The 18,967-nt window shown below is 42.4% G+C and overlaps 1 protein-coding gene across 1 annotated transcript in view; it reads right to left on the reverse strand.

Annotated features, from left to right (window-relative positions):
* Nucleotides 1–18,967, reverse strand: part of LOC140199671 (inactive dipeptidyl peptidase 10-like) — a 928,450-nt gene that overhangs the window by 708,405 nt on the left and 201,078 nt on the right. The window lies entirely within an intron of this gene.

The raw sequence follows: 18,967 nt of genomic DNA on the forward strand, positions 1-18,967 counted from the left end.
AGCAAGGACATAACTGACTTCTATCTGTCACGTACTGGGGATTAATGAAAGCTTTGGTAGAGACTTGTTCCGTTCTATATTGTCAGTGTATTAAACACAGAAACTGGTAAAGTTATTCTCCTAAGGTAACTCCTCTGGGGATCCAATACATTACCATCCAGCAGAAATGTCACCTTTTGGGCTAAAAGATTCCACTTTGAGATCCTGATGTAATAGAATTATATCTGTAATGCCAGAAACCAGTTTTTAATAACAAAGCATCATATCTATTATTAAATGTAGCTATGAATTAATTTGCAAGTTTTAAATTTCAGTTTCCACCAGCCAATTTTTTTGTCATTTTTGCAAATTTGAAATATTCAATAGTATCTTTGGGTTCAAGTATCCTCTCACTCTTGAAGTTGCTCAAGCTGGACCAGGAGTGATGGGTGACATCAAGCGGTGCACCTGCAGTTTTGACTTGAATCAGTTTCCAGTTTCAAGCTTTTGGGGATGAACATCACTGACGAGTTCTCTTGGTCCATCAACACAACCATGATACCAGGGAAGGCACATCGGCGACTATGCAACCTGTGAAGCTTAAGGAGAAGTGATCTATTCTATTCTATTCTACCTGACAATATGGAAAATAGCCCAGGGATATGGTCGCTGCAAAAAATAAAGCAGGATCAATTCTAAACAGCCAACTGCCATGTCATTTGTCTACTTCTCAGCTGTGTATGCGTGTTTGTCCATCGTCAATGTCGATGAGGACTTCGACACCATTTTGATGGTGTCGAGACTAGTGCATGATTTGGATTTCAGCGAGGGAGAGTTGTGCAGCAGCAGCCTCACTCTCTCTTCCCAATTCCCATCTGGATCCAGTGGCAAGACAGAGTCGAGACTCTGTATAGGGTGTCCTGGGAGAGCTAGCTCCTTTGGTGATGGAGCTTGTTCTGGGGCAACTCACTCACCCCTGGTCCCCATCAGACACTCTGCTTTCTCCTGTAGCTGTTTGCATATGACAGTAGCCACACCCCAGTATTTTGCCGCGACAGGTGGCTAAACTAGGTGAGGGTAGCCAGAAGGCCTCATACCCCAGTGAGATAGGGACATGCCTGTCCTAGCGTGCAGAGCCAAATTCAGCAGACAGGGCCGATGGAATCAGCAGCGAGATTTGACAGCCAGGAAGGCCGTTCTGTAAAGCTTTGTGAAGAGCGAAGGAGACAGCAAGCCACAGAAGAAGTTATCTTCACCCAAAGCAACCAATGAAGACGCTAGTTGTAACACCTACTCGTACCAAAAAGCACAACAGAAGAACTGCATAAATCTAACTGTCATCACCAGATTCACCAGACAACCAGCCAATCAATTTGCTTCTCAGTATCATTCTGGAGTGAATAGGAGTCACTTATTCACCAATGGCATAGTAAGTAATAAAAAAACAAGACAGTTGCTTGGGTGATTAAGTTTTCTGTGAACCCCAGATCACAATTACCAAACTTCAGCTGGTTTCGGAGTTATTTTACTGATCTAACTAGTTCAGTTTTATTTTCAAGCAATTTCTTCATCATTTTCACAGAAAACTGAATCACACAAGCAACTTCACATGCTGTAGTGAAAGACATCCAACTGGAGGAAAGTACTTTTTTTTTACAAACAGCATAAGAAAAAGTATTCATATTGTATTTAACTTCTCACAATAAAAAAATTGTGAATCTTTTTCATAGTCTTGCCCACTTGAAAAGATGCTTTAACCTTGACCACAAAAGAAAGTTACTTGCAAAGACCTAGCAATCTCTTTAGGATGGATTTTAGCTTCCCTGACATCACAATTCAGTACTAATTCTGTAAGTTATTTAGGTTTCTGTGTGTCAATGTCTCACAGGATCAATCCAGGGCCCAACATATCGATGCAGTTACAAAGAAGACATGACAGCAGCTATATTTCATCAGGAGTTTGAGGAGGTTTGGTATGTCACCAAAGACACTCGCAGATTTCTACAGATGTAACATGGAGAGCATTCTAACTGGCTGCATCACCATCTGAAATTAGCTGCAAAAAGTTTTGAATTCAGTCAGCTCCATATGGGCACTAGGCACTGGGCTCCCCAGCACCCAGGACGTTTTCAAGGAGTGATGCCTCAAAAAGGCAGCATCCATCATTAAGGGCCCCATCACCCAGGACATGCCCTCTTCTCATTGCTACCATCAGGGAGGAGGTACAGGAGCCTAAAGGCTCACACTCAGCGATTCAGGAGCAGTTTCTTCCCCTCTGCCATCTGATTTCTGAATGGACACTGAACACTGCCTCATCACTTTTTCTTCTCTTATCGCATTACTTATTTAATTTAACTTGTTAAATACAAATATACATTTTTATATAAATATATACATATTATATATGCTCCTCATAAGAACTTAAGAAATAAGAGCAGGAGTCGGCCATCTGGCCCGTCAAGCCTGCTCCACCATTCAATAAGATCATGGCTGATCTGACCATGGACTCATCTCCACCTACCTGCCTTTTCCCCACAACCCTTAACTGCCCATAATTTCTCATGGTAATTTATAGGTTTTATTCTGCATCGCAATGTACTGCTGCCACATAACAACAAATTTCATGACATACTATAGGCTAGTGATATTAAACCTGATACTGATTCTGACTGAGTTCCAAAATGTTGCTGCCAAGCAGAGTTGGTAGCTAATAGCACTGAATGCTCATAAACTCAAGAAATTAAAAACAATAATATTGTTAATTAAAATTTTTAGTATTTTTGAGGTAAAAAAGATTTCTGTTATTTAAGGGCAGTATGTTTAAATGTTTACTCTGCCTTGAGACATCATTAAACTGACCGCCTGTGCAACCAAGCACAATTTTTTAAGGGGGAGCAATAATTCATACTCAGATTAGGAAACTCTCTTCAGATCATGTATTTTTAAAGTTTATGTGGTGAAGATCTGAAAGCATCACACAAAGTGGGGGTACATTGAATCACTGGCAACAACTTCTGGATTTCTGCATTTCGCACATTTTTTGCTGCCAAACCTGGAGTATTGTGTGCAGTTCTGGTCATCCATTAGAGGAAGCTTTGGAGAGGGTGCAGAAAAGGTGTAGCAGTGTGCTAGTCGACGATTTAGGCCAAGACCCTTCGTCAGGACTAACTGAAGGAAGAGTGAGTAAGGGATTTGAAAGTGGGAAGGAGAGGGGTAGATCCAAAATGATAGAAGACAGGAGGGGGAGGGATGAAGCCAAGAGCTGGACAGGTGATAGGCAAAAGGGGATACGAGAGGATCACGGGACAGGAGGCCTAGGGAGAAAGAAAAGGGGGGGAGGAACCCAGAGGATGGGCAAGGGGTATAGTCAGAGGGACAGAGGGAGAAAAAGGAGAGTGAGAGAAAGAATGTGTGTATAAAAATAAATAACGGATGGGGTACGAGGGGGAGGTGGGGCATTAGCGGAAGTTAGAGAAGTCGATGTTCATGCCATCAGGTTGGAGGCTACCCAGACGGAATATAAGGTGTTGTTCCTCCAACCTGAGTGTGGCTTCATCTTTACAGTAGAGGAGGCCGTGTCCGCCAGAGAAAGCAGGATTTCCCAGTGGCCACACATTTTAATTCCACATCCCATTACCATTCTGACATGGCTATCCACGGCCTCCTCTACTGTAAAGATGAAGCCACACTCAGGTTGGAGGAACAACACCTTATATTCCGTCTGGGTAGCCTCCAACCTGATGGCATGAACATCGACTTCTCTAACTTCCGCTAATGCCCCACCTCCCCCTTGTACCCCATCTGTTACTTATTTTTATACACACATCCTTTCTCTCACTCTCCTTTTTCTCCCTCTGTCCCTCTGAATATACCCCTTGCCCATCCTCTGGGTCCCCCCGCCCCCTCCTTGTCTTTCTTCCCGGACCTCCTCTCCCATGATTCTCTCATATCCCCTTTGCCAATCACCTGTCCAGCTCTTGGCTCTATCCCTCCCCCTCCCGTCTTCTCCTATCATTTTGGATCTCCCCCTCCTCCTCCAACTTTCAAATCCCTTACTAACTCTTCCTTCAGTTAGTCCTGACGAAGGGTCTCGGCCTGAAACGTCGACTGTACCTCTTCCTAGAGATGCTGCCTGGCCTGCTGCATTCACCAGCAACTTTGATGTGTGTTGCTTGAATTTCCAGCATCTGCAGAATTCCTGTTGTAGCAGTGTGCTGCGTTGATTAGAGGGATAAAGGCATAAGGAGAGGTTGGACACACTTGGATTATTCTCTCTGCAGCGTCAAAGGTTGAGGGAAGATCTGATATGATTATGAGAGGCATAGATCGAGATCAAAGTCATGATGATGATGAAGATTATGAAGGGCATAGATAAAATATACAGTGAAGATGTTTTTCACAGCATGCACATGTCAAGTACAAAAGGGCACAGCTTTAAGGTGAGAGGGAGAAAGTCTGAAAGGAACGTACTAGCTATTGTTTAAAGAGAGCAGGTGCCTGAAACACACTGTCAGGAGTGGTAATCAAAATGCAGGGAATGGAGGGATATGGATCATGTGATTACTATAGAGTCAAAGAAGGGTACAGTGTAGAAACAAGCCCTTTGGCCCTTCTAGTCTGTGCTGAGCCATTTAAATTGCCAACTCCTATCAATCTCTACTGGGACCATAACCCTCCATACCCTTACCATCCATGTACCTCTCTAAACTTAGATTAGATTATGAAGACACGCAGTCCTCTTTTATTGTCATTTAGTAATGTATGCATTAGGAAATGATACAATATTTCCTCCAGTGTGATATCACAAAACACAGGACAGACCAAGACTGAAAAAACTGACAAAACCACATTATTGTAACATATAGTTACAATAACGCAACAATACCATAACTTGATGAAGAAGTCCGTGAGCACAGTAAAGTTCAAAGTCTCTCAAATGTCCCACATCTCACGCAGACGGGAGAAGGAAGAAATCTCTCCCTGCCATACCCGACCACAGTCCGAATCTGAGTCATCTGAAAACTTCCAGCTCTGATCAGCTCTCTGACACTGAGTACTGAGCGCCATCTCTATCTGAACGATTTGACCTCCATCTTGGTCACCAACAGCAGGCAAAGCCGGGGATTTTGAGGCCTTCCCTCCGAAAGATTGCCGACCACACAGTAACGACAGCAGCGAATGAGCGTTTCAGAAATTTTTCCAGATGTTCCTCTGTGCTTTCAGGTCCATCTCCATCAAATCAGAATTGTCCACGGCCCCTATTTAACGGATACGATATCATTTTTCACCGGAGAGCTGAGCACACGCAGCACTCTGCTTCTCTCTCCTCCCCTAAACTTTGCTTAAATATTGAATTCAAATCTGCATTACCATTTGCACTGGCAGCTGGTTTGACACTCTCACCACCCTCTGAGTGAAGAAGTTTCTCCTCATGTTCCCTTTAAACTTTTTACTTTTCACCCTTAACCCAACCTCAGTGGGAAAAGCCTGCTTGTATCTGCCCTATCTATTCCCCTCATAACTTTATACACCTCTGTCAAATTGCCTCTCATCTTCTATGTTCCAAGGAACAAATCCTAACTTATTCAGTCTTTCCCTATAACTCAGGTCATCCAGACACAACAACATCCTTACACATTTGCTCTGTACTCTTTCAAACTTATTTACATCTTTCCTGTAGGTAAGTGACCAAAACTGCAGACAAATTATTTCAGCAACACAGACATTGTGGGCAAAGGTGTCGGTACCTGGCTATAGTATTATATTATATACAGCAACAAAAATACGGCAACAGCAAACATGATCGCACAGGTCTGTGGTGGCCAGTGCTATCATGTTTGCTGTTGTGTGCTGGGGCAGCAGGCTGAGGGTAGCAGACACCAACAGAATCAACAAACTCATTCGTAAGGCCAGTGATGTTGTGGGGATGGAACTGGACTCTCTGACGGTGGTGTCTGAAAAGAGGATGCTGTCCAAGTTGCATGCCATCTTGGACAATGTCTCCCATCTACTACATAATGTACTGGTTGGGCACAGGAGTACATTCAGCCAGAGATTCATTCCACCGAGATGCAACACAGAGCATCATAGGAAGTCATTCCTACCTGTGGCCATCAAACTTTACAACTCCTCCCTTGGAGGGTCAGACACCCTGAGCCGATAGGCTGGTCCTGGACTTATCTCCTGGCATAATTTACATAGTACTATTTAACTATTTATGGTTTTATTACTATTTATTATTTATGGTGCAACTGTAACAAAAACCAATTTCCCCCGGGATCAATAAAGTATGGCTATGACTATGACTATATGTTTTATTTCTTGGTATAAAGAGAGCATCACTGACAGTTTGATCGATGTTAACTACATACTCCCTAGAGCTATGTAAAAGCATATGAGTTGGACTTCTCAAAAGGAGTAATCAATTGTTCACTGGCTTGATGTTTAAAATGACCCTCATGATTTCCTGTCAATCCATAATGCACAATAAAGAGAGCAGCAACCTGCATCAAGTAGAGCTATGAGGAAAACAAATGACACAATTTGATGAAAGCACTGTGAGGGGAGTGTTGCCTGTATAGACATGATTGCAGGTGGATATTGGGATACACTTACCTGGAAGGGTATACAGAATAGTGTGGGGGGCCTACAGATTCTCATTCAGTTCCCATTGGCAACAACAATATTATTTATCAATATTATGTCATTCTTCTTGGCTCAGAGGCAAAGTACAATACTTATGGAGAATGCATTCAGAGACAAAAAAAGGCACAAAGGAGGATTAAAGGAGGAGGGGTGGTGTTACTAGTCAGGGAAAATTTCACCGCAGTGCTCAGTCAGGACAGGATGGAGAACTCGTCTAGTGAGGTGGAACTGAGAAATAAGAAAGGTATGACCATGTTAATTGAGCTATATTACAGACCAGACAACAGTCCAAAGGATTTAGGCAGAAAACTGCAGAGATCTCATACTGATGAAAGAAACATAAGGTTATTAGAGTAGGTGATTTTAACTTCCTACATGTATACTTGGACTCCATAATGTAAAAGGACTTGATGGAATAGAGCTTTTGTCAAATGTGTTCAGGAAAGCTTCTTTAATCAGTACACAGAAGACCCAATGAGAGAATATGCGATACTTGATCTGCTATTAGAGAATGAGGCAGGGAAGGTGACAAAAGTTTGTATAAGGGAATACTTTGCAGCTAGTAATCACAATGCCAAAGGTTACGAAGTAAGTCTGCAAAGAATAGGTCTGGTCCATGGAGTGAGGTTTTAAAGTGAAGAAAAGCCACTTTTGTGTGTATTGAAAGGATCTGGCAAGTGTGGATTGGAACAGGCAGAATAAAAGCTAAGTATAACAGGTATAGAAAACCTTGGTTTCAAGAGATATCAAGGCCATGGTTAAGAAAAAAAGGAGGTGCAAAGCAGGTAGGAACAAATGAGCTGCTTATGAAGTATGAAAAATGCAAGCGAACATTTAAGAAAGACATCGGGAGGGCTAAAAGAAGGCCAGACAAAGTGAAGGAGAGATTCTACAGATATGTTAAGAGCAAAAGGATTGCAAGATTGGTCCTCTGGAAGATCAGAATGCTGATCCACGTGTGGAGCCAAAAGAGATGGGGGAGGTCTTAAATGAATTTTTTGTATCGTTGTTCATTCAGGAGACCACAAGACCTGTAAGATATAGGAGCAGAATTAGTCCATCTGCCCCATCATTTCCTCATGACTGATCCATTTTTCCTCTCAGCCCCAATTTCTTGCCTTCCCTCAGTATCCTTTCAAGCCCTGACTAATCAAGAATCTATCAACCTCTGATTTAAATATACATAATGACATGGCCTCCACAGCTGCCTGTGGCAGAACATTCCACAGATTCACCACCCTCTGGTGAAAGCAATTGTTCCTCATCTCTATTCTAAAAGGACGCCCCTCTATTCTGAGGCAGTGCCCTCTAGTCTTAGACTCTCTCACCATAGGAAACATCCTCTCCACATTCAGGCCTTTCACCATTTGATAGGTTTTAATGAGGTCACCCCTCATTCTTCTGAATTCTAGTGAATATAGGCCTAGAGCCATCAAACATTCTTAATATGACAAGCCATTCAATCCTGGAAGCATTTTAGTGAACCTCCTAGAACCCTCTCCAGTTTCAGCACATCCTTTCTAAGATAAGGGGACCAAATCTGCTCACAATCATTCAAGTGAGGTCTCACCAGTGCTTCATAAAGTCTCAACATTACATGTTTGCTTTTATATTCTAGTCCTCTTGAAATGAATGTTAACATTACATTTGTCTTCCTCATCAGACTCAAAATGAAACTTAACCTTTAGGGAATCGTGCACAAGGGCTTTGCAACTCAGTTTTTTTTTTGTATTTTCTCTCCATTTATAAAATAGTCATCATTTTCATTTCTTCTACCAAGGTACATGATTCTTCCCAACACTATATTCCACCTGCCATTTCTTTGCCCATTCTCATAATCTAAGTCCTTCTGTTACATCTCTGCTTCCTCAAAACTACCTGCCCTTCCACCTATTTTCATATGATCTGCAAACTTTGCAACAAAGCCATCAATTCTATAATCCAACTCATTGACACTTCTTTATCCATGCTAGAATCTTTCCTGTAATTCCATGGTTTCAAAGCTTCATGTGTGGCACTTTGTCAAAGACCTTCTGAAAATCTAAGTACATAACATTAAAGGTTCTCCTTTGTCTATGCTGCTTATTACGCCTTCAAAGAATTCCGATGGATTTGTCAGGCAAGATTTTCCCTTGAGGAATCCGTGCTGACTATGGCCTATTTTATCATCTGCCTCCAAGTACCCTGAGACCTCATACTTAATAATCCACTCCAACATCTTCCCAACCACTGAGGTTTGACTAACTGGCCTATCATTTCCTTTCTTCTGCTTCTCTCATGTCTTGAAAGGTGGAGACATTTGCAATTTTCCAATCTTCCAGAACCATTCCAGAATCTAGTGATTCTTGAAAGATCATACTAATGCCTCACAAACTCTTCAACTACTTCTCTCAGAACTCCGGCGTGTACACCATCTGGTCCAGGTGACTTATCTACATTCATACCTTTCAGCTTCCCAAGAACCTTCTCTCTAGGTATGGTAACTTCAAACATTTCATGCCCCCTTACACCTGGAGCTTCCACCATCCTGTTAGTGACTTCCACAGTGAAGACAGATGCAAAACATGAGATGTAAAGAGTCTATAGAAGTGAGGAAAAGCAGCATCAACTTAATGCACTTTATGCAAATTACAGAGGAGGGAGTGTTTGCTGTCCTGAGGCAAATTAGATAGATAGATAGACATACTTTATTGATCCAGAGGGAAACTGGGGTTCGTTACAGCCGCACCAACCAAGAATAGAGCATAAATATAGCAATACAAAAACCACAAACAATCAAACAACAAAATGCAAACTATGGCAGATGGAAATAAGTCCAGAACCCGCCTACTGGCTCAGGGTGTCTGACCCTCCACGGGAGGAGCTGCAAAGTTCGATGGCCATAAGCAGGAACAACCTCCCATGACACCCAGTGTTGCATCTCATGGAAATTTCATAGAATAGTACAGCACATTACAGGCCCTTCAGCCCACAATGTTGTGCCGACCCTCAAACCCTGCCTCCCATATAACTCAAACAACAGGAATTCTGCAGATGCTGGATTAATTCAAGCAACACACATCAAAGTTGCTGGTGAACGCAGCAGGCCAGGCAGCATCTGTAGGAAGAGGTGCAGTCGACGTTTCAGGCTGAGACCCTTCATCAGGACTAACTGAAGGAAGAGTGAGTAAGGGGCCTGCTGCGTTCACCAGCAACTTTGATGTGTGTTGCTCCCATATAACCCTCCAGCATAAATTCCTCCATATACCTGTCTAGTAGTCTCTTAAACTTCACTAGTGTATCTGCCTCCACCACTGTCTTAGGCAGTGCATTCCACGCACCAACCACTCTCTGAGTAAAAAACCTTCCTCTAATATCCCCCTTGAACATCCCACCCCTTACCTTAAAGCCATGTCCTCTTGTATTGAGCAGTGGTGCCCTGGGGAAGAGGCGCTGGCTATCCACTCTATCTATTCCTCTTATTATCTTGTACACCTCTATCATGTCTCCTCTCATCCTCCTTCTCTCCAAAGAGTAAAGCCCGAGCTCCCTTAATCCCTGATCATAATGCATAATCTCAGTGGAGACTTATGGAGAAGAGGAGTTCGGTGGGTAATAAAATGGATGAGTTCACGGCGCTAGCCAGGCGTCAGAGAACATTTCGGGAGTACAGTGTCATGTGTTTTACTGGAACGGGGCTGCACGAGGACATACCCGATCAAACTTTTCCATGGACGGCTGCCAGACCGTTCGGGCTGACCGGAAGTGCACTGAGAGTGGTAAGTGTAAAGAAGCTGGGTGCTTACTGTTCTGGTTAACAACGGATGGTGCAATCCGGGTCATATTACGATCGAGGAACGTGTTTGTAGACCGGATATTGAACTTTTTACTGTTGGACTCTGGCCATATTCCACCGAGATACACCACTGGGCGGCACGGGAGGTAAACTTTGCAGCTCCTCCCATGGATGGTCAGACATCCTGAGCCAATAGGCTGGTCCTGGACTTATTTCCACCTGGCATAGTTTGCATTTGGTTGTTTGATTGTTTGTGGTTTTTGTATTGCTATATTTACGCTCTATTCTTGGTTGGTGCGGCTGTAATGAAACCCAATTTCCCTCAGGATCAATAAAGTATGTCTGTCTATCTATCTATCTAATAAGGCCGGAGTCAGCAAAAAGTTCAATATCCGGGCTACCAACACATTCCTCGATCGTAATATGACCCGGATTGAACCATCCGTTGTTAACCAGAAATTAGGGTGATAGATCCCCAGGACCTGACTACATGTTTCCTCAGACCCCGTGGGGGGCAAACACAGAAGTTGCCGGGGCCCTAACAGAGATATTTAAATCATCTTGTGTGACAGGGAAAAAGACTGGATATATAAGTATTTGGAGAGCCATGGACTGATAGAGGATGGTCAACTTGGCTTCATGTATCATAGATCATACTTAACCAGTTTTATAGATATTTGCAAGGAAGTTACTAGGAAAGCTGATGAAGGCAAGGCAATGTATGTTGTCTTAATGGACTTCAGGAAGGTATTTGACAAGGAACTGAATGGAAGGGTGGTCAGGAAGGTTTAGTCACCTGGCATTCAAGATGAGCTAATCAATTGGATTAGACATTGGTTTTGTGGGAGAAGCCAGAGAGCGGTTGCAGATGGTTCCCTCTCTGACTGGAGGCCTGTGACTAGTGGAAGATTGCTGGGATCAGTGCTGGGTTCCTTATTGTTTCTCATCTATATCAATGATCAGGATGATGATGCGGTTAACTGGATCAGCAAATCTGTGGATTACATCAGAATTTGGGGTGTAGTGGACAGTGAGCTATCAAGCTCAGGCACTGGGTCTGGCCCTATGGCTCAGAAGGGGAGGGAACTGAAGAGGAAGGCAGCACTAATAGGGGACTCTATAGTTAGGGGGACAGATAGGCGATTCTGTGAATGTGAAAAAGAAACACAGGTGGTAGTTTGCCTCACAGGTGCCAGGTTCCTCAATGTTTCTGAATGCATTCACAATATCCTGAAGAGGGAGGGTGAGCAGCCAGAAGCTGTAATACATATGGTACCTATACCTTAGGTAGAGAAAGGGAGGAGGTCCAGAAAAAAGGAAATGAAGGAGTTAGGGAAGGAATCTAAGAACCAGGACCTCAAAGGCAGTAATCTCGGAACTGCTGTCTGTGCCACATGACAGTGAGGATAGGAATAGAATGAGGTGGCAGACAAATGCATGGCTGAAGAACTGGAGCAGGGGGCAGGGATTCAGATTTCTAGATAATTGGGACCTCTTCTGGGGCGGGTGTAACCAGGTTGTACTTGAATCTGAGGGGACGAATGCGCTATGGGCAAGTTTAGCAGAGCTGTAGAGAGCGGTTTGAACTAATATGGCAGGGGGATGGGAACCAGTATGACAGAGCTGAGGATGAACCAGCGGCTTTGCAAGTAGATGATGGGTGTAACAGGAGTGTAAGGAAGGACAAGTCAATGACTGGATACAAATGGAGACTCTTTAAAAAGAGGTGACACAGTGTCGGAGAATGTTGAATCTTTGTGAGTGGAGTTAAGAAACTGCAAGGGTAAAAAAGCCATTATGGGAATCATATATAGGCCTCGAAGTAGTCGATGAGATGGATGGTTGAGATGGAAGGGAACTAGAAAAGCTATGTGATAAGGGTAATGCATAATAACCTACATTGGTGTTGTTTAATAACCCGTATCTTATTGGGGAGCTTAATGTAAAGGAAGCCTTAGGAGGCAGTGATCATAATATGATTGAATTCATGATGTAATTTGAGAGGGTGAAGCACAAGTCACACATATCAGTATCACGATGGAATAAAGGGAACGACAGAGGCCTGAAAGAAGAGCTTGCCCAGGTGGATTGGAGGGGGATATTGGCAGGGATGAAGGCAGAACAGGCTGAGGTTCCTGGGAATTGTTCACAAGACGCAGGATAGATAACTCCCACTGAAGAAGTTGTTCTCAAATGGCAGGGGGAGCCAACTGTGGCTGGCAAGGGAAGTTAAGGACCACATAAAAGCCAAGGGAAGGACATATAAGCTAGCAAGAGTGAGTGGGAAGTTCAACTATTGGGGACCTTTTAAAATTCAACAAAATACAACTAAAAAAGCTATAAGAAGGTAAAGGGTGAAATATGAGGGCAAATTAGCTAATAATGTAAAACAGGATACTCTGTTTTTTCTGTTCTATAAAGAGTAAAAGGGAGATGAGTGTTGATATTGGACCATTAGAAAATGATGCTGGTGACGTAGTAATGGGGGAGTAAGAAATGTCAGGTGAACTTAGTGGATACTTTGCATCGGTTTTCACTGTGGAAGACAGTAGCAGTGTGCCAAAGATCTGTGAATGTCAAGGAGCAATAGTGAGTGCCATTGCTATTGCAAAAGAAAAATGTGCTAGGGAAACTCAAAGGTCTTAAGGTGGATAAGTCACCCGGATAAGTGCATCCCAGAGTCCTGAGAGAGGTTACTGAAGGGGTAATGGATGCATTGGTCACGATCTTTCAAGAGTCACTTGATTTTGGCATGGTCCCGGAGGACTGGAAGATTGCAAATGTCACTCCACTCTTTAAGAAGGGAGGAAAGCAAAAGAAAAGAAATTATAGATCAGTTAGACTAACCTCAGTGGTTAGGAAATTGTTTGGAGCCTATTAAGGATGAGGTTTTGAGGGACTTGGAGAATAATGATAAAATAAGTCAAAGACAGCATGGTTTCTGTAAATGGAAATCTTGCCTGACATGCCTGTTAGAATTCTTCGAGGAAGCAGTGGATGCCATTTATGTGGATTTTCAGAAGACATTTGATAAAGTGCTATGGATGAGTCTGCTTAACAAGATAAAATCCTGTGGCGTTACAGGAAAAATACCGGCATGGAGAGAGGAATAAAATCTTATAGTGGAACAGGAAAGATACTGGCATGGAGAGAGGAATGGCTGACAGGCAGGAGGCAGCAAGTGGGAATAAAGGGGACCTTTTCTGGTTGGCTGCCAGTGACTAGTGGTGTTCTTCATGGGTCAGTACTGGGACCGCTGCTTTTCAAATTGTTTGTCAATGATTTGGATAATGGAATTGATGGCTTTGTGGCAAAGTTTGCAGATGTTATGAAGGTAGGTGGAGGGGTAGGTAGTGCTGAGGAAGCAATGCAATTGCAGTAGGACTTAGATAAATTAGAATAATGGGCAAAATAAATGGCAGATGCATTACAGTGTTGGGAAATAAATGATAATGTGTTTTGGTAAAAGGAACAATACTGTGGACTTTTATCTAAATGAGGAGAAGGTTCAAACATCAGAAGTACAGAGGGACTTGGGAATCCTTGTGAATGACTTCCAGAAGGTGAATTTACAGGTTGAGTCTGTGGTAAAGAAGGCAAATGCAATGTTGGCATTTATTTCAAGGGGAATAGAATATAAAAGCAAGGAGATAATGCTGAGGCTTTATAAGAAACTAGTCAGCCGCATTTGGAGTTTTGTCAACAGTTTTGGGCCCCATTATCTCAGAAAGAATCTGTTGTCATGGGAGAGAGTCCAGAGGAGGTTCTCAAGAATGATTCCAGAATGAAGGGGTTAACATATGAGGAGCGTTTGGCAGCTTTGGGCCTGTACTCACTGGAATTTAGAAGAATGCGGAGGGATCTCACTGATATCTTCTGTATATTGAAAGGGCTAGACGGGGTGCATGTGGATCCTTTGTAGGGTCTATCCAGAACAAGAGCATGCAGCCTCAAAATTGAGGGGCAACCTTTTAATACAGAGGTAAGGAGGATTTTTTTTTTAGCCAGAGAGCAGTGACTCTGTGGAAAGATCTGGCCAAGTCTTTGGGTATATTTCAGGCAGAAGTTTATAATTTCATGATCAGTCAGGGCATCAAAGGATATGGCAAGAAGGCAGGTGCATGGGATTGACTGGGATTCAGGATCAGCCATGATGAAATGGCATAGGAACAAAATGACCTAATCTGATGCCTTGCAGAGGGATCTGGATCAGCCAGAAAAATGGGATGAATAATGGCAGATGGAATTGAATACAGACAAATATGAGGTTTTGCACTTTCAGTGGTCAACCAGGGCAGGTCTTACACAGTGAATGGTTGGGCACTGAGAAGCATGGTAGGGCAAAGGGATCTGGGAATACAGGTCCATAAATCATTGAAAGATGTGTCACAGGTAGAGAGGGTTATAAAGAAAGCTTTTGGCACATTGGCCTTTTGGGGATGTTATGTTGAAGTTCGAAAACACACTGGTGAGACCTAACTTAGAGTATGGTATTCACTTTTGGTCACCTACCTAAAGGAAAGATGTAAACAAGTTTGAAAGAATACACAGTAAATTTACAAGGATGTTGCTGGGTCTGGACGACCTGCGTTATAAGGAAAGATTGAATAGGTTAGGGCTGTCTTCCATGGAATGTAGAAGATTGAGAGCAGTTTTGACAGAGGTGTACAGAATTATTAGAGCTATAGATAGGACAAATGCAGGCAGGCTTTTTCCACTGAGGTTGGGTGGGACTACAACCAAAGGTCATGGGTTATGGGTGAAAGGGGAACAGTTTAAAGGGAGCATGAGGGGAAACTTCTCGGTCAGAAGGCCGTGAGAGTGTTGAATGAGCTATCAGCACAAGTGATGCATGCCTGCTTGATTTCAGCATTTAGGAGAAATTTAGATAGGTACATGGATGGTAGGATTATGAGGGGCTTTGGGTCCATTGATGGCAGTGGGCTGTTTAAATGGTTCGGCACAGACTACATGGGCCAACGGTCCTTTTCTGTGCTGTGCTTTCCTCCAGTCTCTGTGACCCTATGACATGCTCTCTTCCCACTGCTGCCATCAGGAAGAAGGTACAGGGGCCTCAGGACTCACATCACCAGGTTCAGGAACAGTTACTACCCCTCAACCATCAGGTTCTTGAAGCAAGAGGATAATTTCACTTCAGTTCACTTGCTCCTTCACTGAATTGTGTCCACAACCAATAGACTCACTTGCAAGGACCCTTCATCTCATGTTCTTGGTATTTATTGCTTATTTATTTATTCTTATTATTTATTCTTTTTGCATCTGTACAGATTGCTATCTTTTGTGCACTGGTGGAACACCCAAGATGGTGCAGACCTTCATTATTTTGTTATGATTATTATTCTATTATGAATTTATTCAGTATGTCCACAAGTAGTGAATCTCAACGTTGCGTATAGTGACAAATATGTACTTTGGTAATACATTCATTTTGAACTTTTAAAACCTGGATTAATTTAAAAGGTCTTTTAAATTATAATATGTTCATACCAAGGACTTGAATTAAGTCTCAGTTTGCTGCTGGTAGGTGTCAATACAGAAAATTTGCTCTCCTGTAATTAGGGGTCTGTAAGGTACTGAACTTGGCTAAGGTTGAATATTCGCTGCTGATACTTCATATAACAGAACATCCAGTGAGGAAAAAGCATTGCACAGCATTGCAGGATGTCAAAGACAATGAGGATAAGGATGTAGACCTGAAGTAGCAGCCATTGGAAAAGTATTGATTGCCCTGCAGACTGAATGCAGGTGCTCTGCGGGAGAAATATACAATTAGTGTTCACTTTCCAATTGTGCAAGGTACTGTATATCTTACATGTTGCAAGCTCTTTAATGCCGCAGCATTGATCATGTTGCGGTGGTTGACCCAGTTTGCTCGTCCATAAATAAATACAACGATGAAGGTAAACCATCTCCTGACACAAAGGACACTGGTAATAAAGCAAAGTAAATTGCCTGTTGAGATCAGTGATGATTCTGATTAACTTCCTCTGCAATGCTCTCTATCTCTTGTGGTAATTACCTATTGGGACTACACAGGAATCTTATTGCTACTATCAATGCTTATACGCAAATGTTTCTGAAAGCCAATTTTGGTCTTCTGCTTCAATGATTCTTTTTTATGAACTTGGCCATGCTTCATCATTTCTCACGTTATCTCCATCAAAGCTAGCTGGCAATATCATGTCCCATCTCCACCAATAGGAGGTATTGTTCTAAAGTTGTTAATGTGCAAGGCAAAATTACAGAAATGAGAAGGAATTTCTTTAGCCAGAGAGTGGGGAATCTGTGGAATTCGTTGCCACAGGTGGCTGTGGAGGCGAATTCATTGGGTGTACTTAAAGTGGATTTATTAAGTTCTTGATTAGTCAGTTTGTCAAAGGTTTATTTAGTACTTATTTATTGAGATACAGCACAGAATAGGCCTTTCCGGCCCTTCGAGCCGTGCCACACAACAATTCCCCGATTTAATCTGAGCCTTGTCGTGGGACAATTTACAATGACTAATTAACCCACCAACTGGTACATCTTTGGAATATGGGAGGAAACTGGAGCACCCGGAGAAAATTCTCACAGTCACAGGGAGAATGTACAAATTCCTTACAGGCAGCAGTGGAAATTGAATCCAGGTTATTTGTCCTGTAACACATTGTGCTAACTAACCCCTATGCCACTGTGTTGCCCCATTGGCTATAATGGAATGAAGCAGCAGACTCGATGGGCCGAATGTCTTATCCCGCTCCTATACCTTATGGTCTTATGTTCTAAAATAACCTTATGAACTTGTTAATGGAAATTGATTCTCTTTCTGTGAAGTAAAGTGTCAGATAATTAATCCAAGTTTTCAATAGTACACTTATAATCTCCTTGCTCACTACATTAAATAAAATACCCACACTAACTTTGAGAAGTTGACGTAGAGCAAAAGCAAGCTCTTCTTGTCTATTAAAATGAAGAAGCAATCAGCTTTGGAATGTGGTTTAACTAAAGTATTCCTTTTTAGAATATGTGTTCTCACAAAAACTGCAAAAATATCAAACAAAATCATGTTGGAATTAGAGCCACAGTTAAATTTCAAATGAACCCATTTCTCGACTGATGGGGCTAGGATCAACATTGGTGGCACTGGCTTTTCCCCAGTGAAGGCAATGATTACAAGTGTCCAGTAATTTTGGATCAATACTAGTTCTATTTTTGTTGTTCAATGCATCTGTATTTAATTATAATACATCAATACATTTTGAAATAGACCATAAGACCACAAGTGATAGAAGCAGAATTAGGCCTCTTGGCCCATTGACTCTGCTCCACCATTTCATCACCCTCTCAACCCATTCTCCTGCCTTCCTCCCACAGCCTTTCACATCTGACCACTGCCTTAAATGACTTGGCCTCTACAGCCACCTGTGGCAACAAATTCCACAGATTCACCACCCCTTGGCTAAAGAAATTTCTCATCATCTCTATTCTAAATGGATGTCCCTCTATTCTGAGGCTGTGCCCTCTAGTCCTACACTCCCCCACTATAGGAAACATCCACTCCACATCCACTCTATCCAGACCTTTCAATAGTTGATAAGCTTCAATGAGATTCCACCCCCACCCCCCATTCTTCTAAACTCCAATGAGCTCAGGCCCAGAGACAATAAAACGCTCCTCATATGAAAACCCTTTCGTTCCCAGAATCATTCTCGTGAACGTTCTCTGAACTCTCTCCACATCCTTTCTTTGAGGTCAGGAGTCCAAAACTATTCACAATCGGAAATGGACAGTTTCTGAAGCAATTTAAATGTGGATGGGGCTGACAAGATGGACCCAATTATATCAACCAAAAGGAAGCTCAGTTCTTTCAAAGCTTCAGCCAAATTGAGGTTCTTAGTGTAGGTTTCCGTAAATAAAAACAGCAGAACCATTTTATGTTTAAGAAAAGCCGTAACAACTCATTTATTGTACACCAAACATTGAAGACAAAGCGTAGTAAAAAAAAACTTTATGTAAGTACGTCATTATGTCATCACGTCAGACCAGCCTCTTAAAGTGAAACCCCAACTCAATGTCAGTGGATGTGAACTCTGGACATTTCCACCAATTATATTACTCTACATTAGAACCACAGGGTGCCCTCGGCCACGGATCTTTAATAAAGATTTGGAACTCAGGACGATTTCCAACTTTCCTTTCAGCTGCCAGGCACATTGATTAATGATATGGATTCACAATAAATTTGATAGAACATCTTTTATTCAATTTGGCTGCTTAGTACCAGGAAGAGACTTGGCACGTAAAAAACGTACGAGTACCATGAAGAATTCAAAGGAAAATATGATGTAGCATTTGTAACTAATCAGTAATGTTAATGGCAAAGAAGCTACTTCTAGAAAGGTTAATTGCTAATATTTGTGTAAGTTCTTTGTTACAATGCCAAGAATATACGTATGGTAGTTTGCCACAGTATTATGTGGAATTTTGTGATTGACATAGCCTGGCTTCTGGGAATGGCATCCAAGCCTCAAACACAATCTGTGACAGCAACTATTTTGACTACAAAGA

Source organism: Mobula birostris, chromosome 6, assembly GCF_030028105.1.
Source record: "Mobula birostris isolate sMobBir1 chromosome 6, sMobBir1.hap1, whole genome shotgun sequence".
NCBI classification, from domain to species: Eukaryota; Metazoa; Chordata; class Chondrichthyes; order Myliobatiformes; family Myliobatidae; genus Mobula; species Mobula birostris.